This window comes from Acartia tonsa, chromosome 8, assembly GCF_053477335.1.
Source record: "Acartia tonsa isolate MP-2025a chromosome 8, ASM5347733v1, whole genome shotgun sequence".
Classification (NCBI taxonomy): domain Eukaryota; kingdom Metazoa; phylum Arthropoda; class Copepoda; order Calanoida; family Acartiidae; genus Acartia; species Acartia tonsa.
In genome coordinates, this window is record NC_137267.1 from 8,940,734 (window position 1) to 8,954,791 (window position 14,058).

General features: G+C 30.6%; 1 long non-coding RNA gene across 1 annotated transcript; it reads left to right on the forward strand.

Annotated features, from left to right (window-relative positions):
* The first annotated feature begins 12,653 nt into the window (after positions 1-12,653).
* LOC145325391 (uncharacterized) lies at positions 12,654-13,389 on the forward strand. The gene is made up of 2 exons (XR_013881466.1): positions 12,654-12,791; positions 12,823-13,389. It is a non-coding gene; the product is annotated as an uncharacterized LOC145325391 (long non-coding RNA).
* Positions 13,390-14,058: the final 669 nt, after the last annotated feature.

Genomic DNA, 14,058 nt, shown 5'->3' on the forward strand with positions numbered 1-14,058 from the left:
AGAGATTCGAACCCATCACCTATTCAATTGTCTGTCCGTCCGCCCGTCCCTGAAGATCTCGGTAACCACTGAACCGATTGGATTCTACTCTTCAGAGAATATATATACTGGTCCTGTGGTGGTTTTAAGCTGTTTTTTTGGGAGGTAGGACACCTCCCCCCTCTCAAAAAAACCCAAAATAAATCAACCTCAATTTCTTTTGGTTGCAGCTGGTGCTTGTGCACCAGAAGTATATAATTTTTTTAAATTACCTCTTTGGTCTAAGCCCCTAGAGGCTATGGGCGAAGCCGATAGTAAGAAAAATAAAGTACTGAAAAGAAATATAACATTTTATTGTTTCACTTCATCTGTTATTACACCACATATCTGACAGACGGGAAGACAGACGGATAGACGGACAGACACACAAATAGAATGACATGTGGACAGACAGACAGACCGATAGACTGATAGACTGACATACGGACAGACAAACAAACGAACAGTCAGACAGGCACACTAACGGACAACAAACAAATGAACAGACAGACGAACGGACAGACAGATGAACAGACAGACTAACGGACAAACGGAAAGACAGATGCAACCCAAGAACGATTAGATGCCACAACTGGCTTTATTATTAGCAAATGGAATCATAAAAAATTTTAACACAAAAACAGCGTGGCAATTTCATTGGTGGTAGAAATGATAACTAATACGTGCACAAAAAAAGCAATCAGTGAATAATCAGGGATCTTCAGGGATAAGACAATGAAAAATAGATTGATGTGCATCCCCAATGATGACAATTAGAATAATCCTTTCTCTAAATTAAAAAGATATTAGTTGAAAAGTTTGGTCACTTAACTAAATCAACCAATCCATCAAAATTTAGTAAAAGCGAATGAATTAGAAAATATCAATGTAAAACATAGGGTACTAGTGTAATTAATAGTCCAATGTCCCCTCCCTGCCTGTAATGAGTACATACTAATAGCTTTTTTTATTCCACAAAGTTCACTCGAAGCGACAGTAAGAGAAAAAAAATTTCCCAGGCATAAGGCCAACTGTTTTTAAAATGTCCCAATTAACATATAAATTTAGTGGAAGAACGAAAATCTTAAAATGAGGCCTTTTTGAGAAATGTCCGATTGATTTAAACCTTGCATGATTATTCCTTGAACAATTAGGAATAAGAAAGACTAAAATCCATTTTAAAATGTCTAGTTTTAAGCATTAATATAATGTTACAAAAGATTAACTAAATTTTTTCAAATAATTTTAATCGGATCAACTGCAGTTAACGGTAAAATATTCCTGGTAACAAATATTTGCATAAATTTATGAATTTTTAAGGCTGCTAGCTGCCAAACGGCTGAACGTACAGATCATGCCTACACACTGTTTTAAGCGGCATAAGAAGGCCTACACATAATTTGGAATAGCCATATATCAATAGTGCATAATTATCTCGCAGTGAAGAGAAATGCGAGAAAATGACATATTTTACGCGTTTTTTCTTCAAGATTATGCCATATTAATACAAGAATCCTTCTAAAGAACTATCTAAGTATTTATGCATGAAAGGACGTCTCAAAAACGTAAAAAGTAAATACAGCTTTTAATCATATATTCATACTATGTCTACCAAAATTTTACTTTTTATGTACTTATATCTCAATTAGTAAAAAAACGGTCGGACCAACACTAATTATAGAAAAACTTCAGTTTTAAATATAAGTATTGCAGAAATTATTTACAGCTTTTTTCACAATTTAAAAACAAAATTAATGTTTAATAGATTAGATAGTTTGCTTAATCTAATCATCCCATATACCTGATCTTTAAATAATAATTTCTACAACAACTAGGTATAATATTATGAGCAAAGCCTCATTATAAAAAGACCATTGTTTGTACTAATAATTTGATTTTATTAATGTTATCATCCCTGTACAATAACATATATGGGGTATAGTCCCTTACGTGGCAACTCCCCTTAAGGAGCGATTCTTCATATTTTTATTATATCTTTTGATAGGTTAGGTTATATTGTGTTAGGTGATTGCCCTGGAGGGATAGGCAATTGGCCCTGCAGGGTTAGAGCCCCCCGCAGGGGCTAGAAATAGAATATGAGAAAAGGTACTTTAAAAATACGACGAATCGCCCCTTAAAGAGCGTTGCCACGAATGGGACTATATCCCTTGTATGTTATTATTTGATTGTCTTGATTTTACCAATGAAATTTCCGAATAAACAAGGATGACAACATCCATAAAAGCGAAGCTCGGAAATGGTAAGACAAACGAACATTAACACTTGTAGAGTTTCAGAACTGAATAGTCAGAATATAAAAGTATAAAAGTTGTAACAAAATTTTAGGTAAACTTGTTGAAAAACTGCTTAAATACAGGATAATGTTAAGGACATACCTACATATTTAGGACTTGATTATAGAGATGCTCCGCATACAACAATGTACTTTGTTATCCTAGAAATCAGTATGCCAAAAATCAGATCAATCGAATAATTATATCACATAAACATTTTCTGTCAAAAAAGGTAAAAATGAACATACGGACATTCTGGTAACGATTATTGAGTTGCTAAGCTTTCTAAATCCTACCTTAACACTGCAGGAATCCCCATGCAAAGTTTGAAATCTGTGGGACAATTCTAACATGCCTAAATTAACGAAAAGAGCTCACCGTTACGCACTGACGGACTGACCAACCCTAATTATAGAAGAGCTCCGCTTTTAACAAGGATGACAACAACCATAAGTAGTAAAGATAAAAAATTATAGAGGGACATCCAGAAAAGATGAACTATAGAGCAGTGTCATAAAAAATAAACATCAAACTAAAATAAATCACGAAACCTTTTATAATATAAAAAGTAAAAATCTAAATTATATTAATGAAACTTTGTGAAAATATGTAAAAATGTGAATATTTAATCCCTGACAATTTCCACCACTTAATTGACTAGGAGTAGAAAAAAACCTTGAAAACTTAAGTAAATCTCAATGAAACTTGAACTTATTTAATCCCTGAAAATTTCAGCAGTCTATTTTGAATGGGAGTCAAGAAAATTATTAGAACTTATTAGAAAAGGAATCAATCTAGCAATTGACGTATCTTAATGAAAATATGAAGAATATAAACTTAAATAATCCCTGAAAACATCAGGCATCTATTTTGAAAAAGAGCTAAAAAAATCAAGCTTCCACCTTCAAACATACAGAAGGACAGTTCAAATTATAAAGTAGCTTCGCTACAAAAAAAAGTATTCTAAAACCTAATCTAATATTAATTTCAATTATAATTTTACTACAAATGTCGTTGTCCAGGTTCAATCTTTCAATAATCCTTATAATAAAGTAACAGGATGTGTGTTTGTCTGTACCAAAGGAACTCGCTAACCGCTAACCGGTGGTACCCTCCCCCAAAATAGTTATAAACCTTCCCGGGACCTATAAAGAAGCTACCCTGTCAAGGAGAACCCGATCGGTTTAGCGGTTAGCGAGTTCCTTTGGTACAGACAAACACACATCCTGTTACTTTATTATAAGGATTATTGAAAGATTGAACCTGGACAACGACATTTGTAGTAAAATTAGGATCAGTAATATTTGACATAATATCATTTGACATAAATTCATTTGACATAAAACATTTGACATAAAATCACTTCACATGAAGGTACATTTGACATAAAAACATTTGCCATAAAGGTACACTTCACATAAAAAAGTTTCACATAAAGGTACATATGATATAAAGGTACATTTGACATAAAGGTACATTTGACATAAAGGTACGTTTGACATAAAGGTACACTTGACATAAAGGTACATTTGACATTAAGGTACACTTGGCATAAAACGTTTCACATAAAGATACATTTCAAAGTGTACCCGAGGTTGTCATTTTTTTCCCCGAGCATGGCAACCGGTGAATAGAATCTCAGTTCTGCACCACAAGCCTCGCACGACTGAAGGTCCCATATCTATACAGTCATATTTATATGAAAATATTTATAGAAGATTTTTGAATTTTTTTTGAAGATATTCCCCAAGGTAATTTTGCTTTCTTTTAATAATAAATAAAAGTTTCTAAAATCTTCCAAAAAAATTTAAAAATCTTCAAAAAAAAATTTAAAAATCTTCTAAAAATATTTTCATATAAATATGACTGTATAGACATGGGAACTTCAGTAGTGCGAAGCTTGTGGTGCAGAACTGAGATTCTGTTCACCGGTTGCCATGAAATGTACCTTTATGTCAAATGTACCTTTATGTCAAGTGTACCTTTATTTCAAGTGTACCTTTATGTGAAATGTACCTTTATGTCAAGTATACCTTTATGCCAAATGTACCTTTATGTCAAATGAGTTTATGTGAAACGTTTTTATGTCAAATGTACCTTTATGTCAAATGAGTTTATGTCAAATGATACTTTATGTGAAATATTTTATGTGAAATGAATTTATGTGAGGTGATTTTATGTCAAATATTACTGATCCGGTACCACCACCCTCCAAAGAGAAATCACAAAAAAAATTACAAACAAAAAAAAAACTTACTACTTTACCCTTTGATAATTGTGTGATTCTCTAAATACTGGAGAAGTTATTTCATCTTTTTTGTACATTTTTGCGTGTTCAATTCCTGTGTATTTTTAGAAATTTATTTTAACGGTTTTTTATTAAACCTATCAAATTCCAGTACTAAGGGTGTGCTAACAGACACAGTGCCATTTACCAATTTTTAATTCTATTTTGTAATATATTTCCTGTAAAATTGTCTTGATCTATTAATCTAAAAAAATAACATACTTTAGAAAAACAAGTTTATAAAGCATGATTTTATTCTTTACTATAATAATAATAATATCTATTTGTATTTACTCTGAGATCAGTGCTAGGCAATAGAATAAATTCAAAGAATTTAAAAAAAATCTTGTTTAACATAAAAATTCTGTAAAGACTTATAGATCAATCTCCCTTGTTATGAAAGCTTCACATAGGTCTCAGTATCCTATGCTAAAGACCAATATAAAGAATCTATCTATAGACAAGATTTCAGTGGTAAATTAATTATGTCAAATATGCAAAACGCACAACTGTATAACCATAATAAAGATAGAAAGGGGGGGGGGTTATATTACACGATTGAGTATAGATTAATTACAAATTGTGTTTTAAGTAAAATAACCGGTTTATGATAATAACAATAATAAAAGGAAAATCTCATTATTCGCTCTTTCCGCAGTTATTTAGAATAAAAAAATATACAAATAAAACCAGTTTTGTGGGCCCTGAGGTGCCTAAGATCCATGCTAAAAAATTAAACATTATTTTATGATTTCTATTTTAATAAATGTGGAAATTTGACTGTAAAACGAAGCTAAACATGATTTTTCAGTATTGCTTAGAGCCGGTTCTAATCCAGCGGATATAAATCAGTTTGGAAGCCATACCGGAATAGATATTTATCGCATCGTATTATAGAACAACTATTAGCTCTATAAAACATACTTCTTATTTATTTTCGTTATCATTTGACCTTATATCTTAAATTAACAGAATATCAGGTTGAAATATTGTGAATATGACTAATCCTAGTAAATTTGTTAAGATATATTCATAAGATGTTGTGGAATTTTGTTCTAGTTTTTATTATGCTTAAAATAAATTTTAAATTCATGTTGTATAATTATTAACATACACAAATAATATTCAAAATATTTATTTAGTATAATATGCTTTAAAATTATCAGAATTATATAACTGTTTCTCAAAACAAAAAATTATAAAGCAATTTAACATTTTTTTAGATTTTACTTTCCATAGTAGATGAATTTTGGGGGAAAAATATGGTGAGGTTATTTTAATGTCTTATCCATATATTCCTTCTTATTTTTATCAGATTAAAAAATTATGTACTTTCAATAAGCTTCAATAATTAAATCCTTTCCTCTAATGAGTTCTCCATCCAACAATTTTCTCCCATCCCCCATTTTCCATTTATTTAAACCTTCCCTATTCTCTTAATAAAGCAGCATTTCTTTAGTTTACCATTTTATCCATCTTTGTACATAGTTTATTGACTGGTCGATTTGGTAACTGTTTATTTGTGTTTTAAATAATAGATCATGAATGATAAGTATTTTATTATTCTATTGAATACTAGTTATGATTACGCTTTATTTTTTTAAAATGTAGTGGGCATTTTATGAAAAAGGCGTTTTCTGAGATGGGCGTTTTTTGAGATAGGCGTTTTCTGAGATGGGCGATTATAGACAGCTTTCCACAGTTATTAATAATAAAAATATACAAATAAAACCAGTTTTGTGGGCCCTGAGGTGCCTAAGGCCCGTGCTAAAAAAAATAACATTAATTTTATGATTTTTATTTTAATAATCGTGGAAATTTGACTGTAATACTAAGCTAAACATAATTTTTCAGTATTGCTTAGAGCCAGTTCTAATCCATCAGATATAAATCGGTTTGAAGACATACTGGAATAGTTATTTATTGCATTGTATTATAGACAGCTGTCTGTGTACATTAAAATGGAAAATTATAAGATTAAAACCAGTTTTGTGGGCCCTGAAGGGATAAAGGCCTGTGCTAAAAAAATTGACATTATTCTTTATGATTTTTATTTTAGTAATCGTGGGAAAATGTCTGTAATACAATGCTATACATGACTGTTTCAGTATGGCTTGGAACCGGTTCTTATCCAGTTCATAAAAATTGGTTTGGACGTCATACTGGAATAGTTATTTATTGCATTGTATTATAGACAACTGTCCACGGATATTAAAATGGAAAATTTTAAGATCAAAACCAGTTTTGTGGGCCCCAAATGGCCGGAGGCCTGTGCTAAAAAAAACTGACATTATTCTTTAGGATTTTTATTTTAGTAATCGTGGGAAAATGTCTGTAATACAATGCTATACATGACTTTTTCAGTATGGCTTAGAACATGTTCTTATCCAGCGGATATAAATTGGTTTGAAATATTTATTTATCGCATTGTATTATAGACAGCTGTCCGCAGATATTAAAATAAAAATACATGAGTTAAAAAATTAAAAACGGAGTGAAAAACGTTATTCTAAAGCCATTAAATTACTAACAATATTTGTTAAAAAGTATCGTTAAATTGGACGGTTTGTAACGTAAACGTGACGTAAAAAATGATTCAAAAAAACGTTATTCTAAAGCCATTAAATTACTTACAATATTTGTGCCAAATTGTCTGTAATATGATGCATTTAAGTATGGCTGAGAACCAATTCTAATCTAGGGGATATAGCCATATAGGTTTATAAAACTTTGGGTAACAAATGTAATTTACAGTCCAATGTTTACTAAAGGTTATGAAACTTTGGGTACCAAGTGTAATTTACAGTCCAATGTTTACAAATAGTTATAAAACTTTGGGTACCAAATATAATTTACAGTCCAATGTTTACTAATGGTTATAAAAGTTTGGGTACCAATTAGTCCTGAATTAATATTATTTGCCTTATTTATTATAGGTTTATTAATTGAAAGAAAATTGCCTGTAATATGATGCATTTCAGTATGGCTGAGAACTGATTCTAATCTAGCGGATATTTATCAGTAGCAAAGCCATACTGAAAAAAAAGATCCCTCATTCATGGATATATTTACAAGGTAGAACATGTTGTATAGTTAGGTTGCTAATATGGACCTCATTTATTGGTAAGGGGTAAGGGGTTGGGGGCAGACCCACATGGCAGGATTTATGCTAGTTTTCAATTACTAGGTTTAAATTTCGGATCAATTATTTTTTTCATGTAACAAAATTAACATTAACTTTTCGTGCAAAAATAAACCACTAAAAATAAAGATAGGAGTCTGAAATTTTTTGTGTAGATTCATTAGAGAAATAAAAATTGCAGTTCTATCATGCTTTGTGTCCGATTTTTACGATTAAACCCCTATAATTATGTAATCTTTGTCCGTAAGTTTTACGTTTAAATTTCGGATTAATTTTTTTTTTCTTCACAAAATTGACGTTAACTTTTCGTGCAAAAAAAAACACTTAAAATAAAGATAGGAGTCTGAATTTTTTTGTGTAGATTCCTTAGACAAATGAGAATTGCCGTTTTTTCATGCTTCATGATCGATTTTTACGTTTATATCCCTTTAATTATGCAATCTTTGTCCATAGGTACTACGTTTAAAAAAGTCTTTTTTATACTATTAAATAAAAAATGTTGATTGTCTTTGAGTGTTGTTAACTTTGTAGCCTTGCAACGTAGATCCATGAAATTTTAAACATAGCTAGTTAAAGTAGTTGGTAGTCTCTGTATAAAATTTCATTAATATCACATGAATACAAAAAAAACTTATTACAATCATAAAAAAACGACACTAAAAACCATAAACCCTAAATGAATATAAAAAAAAAACATTTTTAAAGTAAATTATTTAAGACTGTACACGTTATTGTCAGCTAAGGGGTTAATACGAGCCCACTTATTGAAACCATTTTTAAGATTTTTCATGAAAGCGAAAGTGTTCCCCATTTTCAGGCCATAAAGGGGGAGAGGGAAATTGCCACAAACCGGTTTCAACATTTCCAACACAATTTGTAATTAATCTATACTCAATCATATTACATGGCTTCGCCCATCTTTCAAGGGGAATTCAACTTTCGGGGCTTAGAGCTGGAAGCGAAGCTACTTCATAGCTGGGAAAGTAAGGGGCGATACCACACAACCTTTTATTTAAATCATGCAACTTCTAACCCATAAAATATAAATTTAATGTTATAATTAATGTTTTAAGCCATTCTGTTTACAAAAGAAATGAAAACAATTAGTAGAAATATAATCCATAAAATCTTTATAAATCACAACCACTTGCAAACAAAATAAATCATAGAGTAGTATAAATAATCAACATAGAGAAAAAAACTTTTTTTAAATCATATTTTTCTCTGTCTTTCATAATCATTTACATAATAGATTATCATTAAAAAAATTAAATATACACAAATGTTTCTGGAATATATTATATCTTAAAGAATAATACACTTTTTTGTGATTTCTTACTGATTTAGAAGATTATTCCACCTCTTTAGTTATGAATTCATGTAGGTTATCATTCTCAATTAGATTGAGAGCTTCTTTAGGTTGACTAAATGCATCTATTTTCCCATCATGAACAATTATTGCAAACTTTGGTTGTGCTTTCCAGAATGCATCTCTGCTGCGTGCTTCACATCTATTTCTCTTTCTCTTACTCCAATCATCTATCCTTGTCTCATAATCTGAAAATTTTAAATTAAGTCTTGTTATCCAAGCTGAAAATTCATGTTTATGATCTATATTCTCATCAGCAAATACAATAATATTCATTGCTTCATTGAAATAAAATTCTGAGAATTCATTGATATTGATATAATAAATATGTCTTGGCTTGTTAGCTTTGTTAATTCTAATTTCATGGTAGCTCCAAGATATTTCATCATATTTTCTAGAAATATTTCTCTTCAATTCTTCATAAAGCTCTCTGTTTTCTAATCTAATTTTTTCATCAACTTGTTTATTTCTTTCTTCTTTAGTTAAAATAAGAAACTCCTTTGTTTTCACCTCTCTAATTATATTCTTAGAAATTCTACGGTAAGTTACAATCACAATACTCTCATCCTGGTCCAATAGTTGGTACTTATCAAATAATGCCATAGTAATGGTACTAATATCATGTTTATCTTTGTTGTGATAGTGATGACAATCTAAAGCGTCTCTTTCAGAATAAATATATTCATGCAAATCTTTATCTACAATTGCTCCAAATTGGTTTTCTGAAGGAATATTCTTGATTGAAATAAAAATTGCAAATGACATTGCTCTGAGTATCATATTTCTTTTAAAGACATTGTTATACCTTTCTACTCCATAATCATCAATTATGATAATGTTCCTAGCTTGAGCACCCTGGAATTCAAAGAAATGTGTTACTAATATTCCTTCAGGTTTGTTCATATATGCTTTGAAGTCTGAAACAACCTGTCTAGTTGAGGAAAAGTGTTTCCTTACCAAATCAAACATTGATTTGGTAAAGAATTGATGTGGTAAAGTAGTTAATACAACTACTCCCTCCTTAGGTTGAAGTGAGAAATATTTCTTTATTGCAGCAATGGTTAATAAGCCAGGTGTTATATTATAAATGTTATGATAGTAATGAATATGTCCACCAATGACATTATTGTCAGGAAGTTTAGGAGGTGTTTGTGAATTGAAAGCTTCAGAAAACATATGTATGAGATGACTGTTTCGCAAGTTCTTGGTTAGACTGAAACATAAAGCATTGTGATCCTTTATCATAGTTTCTATCCACTCTGATCTCCCTTTTATAAAGCCAGTATCTACTTTCATAGTCATACAAATTGTTTTCACAGAGCCAGGAAATTTACAACTTCCAAATATCATTTCATCAATGAATAAGTGATCACAAAAATTGTCTCTCAGGAAGCCATTTAAAGAATTTAATATTTTTTTAATTTCTAAATATTCAGTACGTTCATCATCAAAGAAACTTTTCATTGTAATAACTCTTACATTAGGATAAGATTCAAACTCCACCTTAGCCATTTTGTCCATAACAGATATTGTGGATGAATAATTGTCTTTTTCATTAAAATATGTTAATGTTGTTAAATCAATGTAAAATATTATATCTTCATGATTGTCAGTGGCACACTTTTGGGCTCTTTCATTCAAAACATATGTTTTCCCAGTACCAAGTCGCCATCTATGATAAGGAATTTGGCTGGTGAGTTAACTGCTTGCAGTTGTTCATTACTGAGCATGTAAACAGGAACATTACTTTCTATTGATATTCCATCAGACCTTCCTGTCAATGCTTTCTCCACTTCTTTGCTAATGGTGAATGGATCAGATATCAATTGATTAAATCTGCTTGACTCTTTAATGGATATGTGATATATCAGTTCAGCAACTAGATCCTCATATACTGTCTCATTATAATTATCAGATGTAACAAGCTTGTTTTCAAATATCCACTTCAACCAAGGTGCTACATCATTAACATCTTGTAGAATGAATTGCTGACAGTTGATACAAGGTATTTCTGCTCCTTCAACAATCTCTAAATAAGGAACACATGCGGCCCTCACAAACACCCAACCTTTGGAAAGTATTCCTCCAAATAATTTCTGCATGAATAAAAAGTGCTGTCTTGTTTGATCTGAAGCATCTTTTAGCAATTTGAGTTTATCTCCTTGATCTTTAGGTCCAAGTTTAACCTCTATATTGATGATATTATGCTTAGGAATTATCATGATGGTGTCCCATTCAGTTTTTTTTTCTTGAAGGCTAAAATTATAAAACTGATATCTGTAAAAGTTTAGTAGTTTATTATCAGGGATCTTGTATAGAAATGTATTTTCAATTCTATTAAAACATTCTTTGTTCTTGTCATTTTTCTCTTTATACAGCTTTTTTCTTTTAGGACTTGGACTAGAGGAACATTGATCATGGTTTGAGCTGTCAGTGTTGATATTCTGGAAATCAGATTGATTGTTCTCAACAACTATTAACTCTTGCTTGGTTTCATTATTGAAACGTTTTCTGTCTACCTGACTTTTTAACACCTAACACAAATGAAGCTAATATTTCACATGTTTTAAAATGTTTATTTGTTTTAATAATAAATGATATTAATAATGAATAATAAAAAAATAAAACTTGACAATAAAAAGTCAAAAGTGATTTTTTTAGCAAATTTGACAATAAGTATGTTAAAGATATCTCAAATTAAGAATATATAATTGATCAAAATAAAAAAAATAGTTGTGCCTTAAATGATTAAGTGAATCTAAGGTTTAAAGTAATATATAATTTATAAGAAAAGTAACGGGACGAAGGTAGGGGGGGCTGTGTTTGTAAACAAAAATTCAAAATTGAAAAAAAAGTTTGGGACTCCTGTGTTTGTCCACTCCGACATTTGTCCCAAAAATCCTGCGTGTGTCCACTCCAACGTTTGTCCCACTCCTGCGTTTGTTCCACTCTGATGTTTGGGACTCATGCATTTGTCCCTTCAATGTTTTTCCACTCCTACATTTGGCATGGAACCGATTATTGGTTGGGGTGCTAGTTTGATTCCTAGATTTGTAAGTTTTAAGGATTTTCTTTACTCCTATTAAAAAAAATTTAAAAGGCTGGGTTTATACCCCCCATAATATATTAAGGGGGGTGATTACCCCCATCCCTAAAAAAATTACCCTTTTACAAGCACCTCCCCCTGGATACTCCTGCACTCCCCCTTGTAGTTACTAGGCCAACTTTATGGTCTATGGTTTCAGGAAGCCCATTCAATTATGAGAAGTTCACATTATAAGAGCACTCTTATAGCATCCTCTCTATTAGCATTACATGTGTAATGCATTATAGACAGACAGATAGATATTGTGAGGGATCCTACACTTTATAACACCTTGTTTTGCATGGTAAAAATTGTTCCAATAGTTCTTGATATTGATATTTTATTTAAAAATTACAATAACTTGAATATAATGATGTTTAAAAAATGCTGGAATTATAGTTATATTTAGACTAGAAAAATGATTAACATACCTATAGAAGCATTAAATAATTCTCTTTTTAATTATAAAAATATTTTTTAGAAACAAGAACAAGAACAATGCATAGCAGTGTAAAATATAAATTGATATTATTTTCAAAATTCCAAAACTATCCAGGGTCCTATAGGAAGCATCCATAAAACACAGAACTCAATAGGTACTGTAATTGTCAAAATCTTAAGCTAAAGACAACAAAGATTACTACTTTATATAATAGGATAATGAAATGCAGCTGTTTTAAGAGTTGCCAGCTTAATAATACAGACCGATTCAATAATTGTGTTAATATGTTATGATGTCTAACTTTAAAATGGTGTAATTATAGTTATATTAAGCCTAGAAAAATGATAAACATACCTATAGAAGCGTTAAATAATTCTCTTTTTTATAATATAAATTTTTTTTAGAAACAAGAACAAGAACAATGCATAGCAGTGTAAAATATAAATTGATATTTTTTTTCCAAAATTCAATTCCCTCTGGTGATGTTATAAATAAAATACCAAAAGTCAAATTTAGGTGGATGTTATATGAATATATAAAGCTTCTTTACAGCCAAAAAAATTGGGGAAAAAAATATCATTTATGGAGCAACAACAAAAGTGGGTTTATCACAAAACCTCGATTTTTTAGTCAGCTGTTCCATAAAAAACCAAGTCATTACCTGTATATTATAAAGCAATGCCAGGCAATTAAAATGAGGTATTAAGCACTTTCTAACTCCGAAAATTGATTCTTCTAGAGCAAAAATTAGTTTAGCATTTTTCGTGACTCAACTTTGATATTTGATTTGTAGCAAGAGAAAAATATTAAAAAAACATACTTTTTTCTATCTAAGAGGCAAATTAATGGCATCAATATATTCGCAAATGTCTTATATACAGTTTAATACACTTTTAAGTCCATTATTTTTGGGGCTTTGAGTGAATGTCGAATAAGGTTGATTTCTAGCCAGATGGTCACAATGGGTAGGTCAATTTCAGTGATATCCTTTTCTATGATTGAAACAACTGTTGGTGGATCAATCAAATTAATAGTTGCAGTCCTTAGTTGGATACAACACAAGGCTAGGGATATGAGTGTCACAAGAGTTTTAAGGACTAGCCTTAGTGAGAAAATCATTGTTGGTATAATACCCTTTTCTATAAATGGTGTATATCCCACAACTGTTCAAATTCAAGTACTTTGTTCCTCAAGGAATTATATAAACATTCCTCAAACTTCCAGTGGAGTCCTCTACCCAACCAAACTAACAACATTTTTTGATAAAATATAATTATACTTATTGCAGGTTAGGTTGGGTAAAAATAAAGTTTTCGGAGATTTAAATACTGTTGGATCCCACAGGGCTTGAGACCTATGCAGGGAATTGAATTAAAGGGGAAAAATTAATGGATGGTAATCTAGAACACTAGTCTAAAATT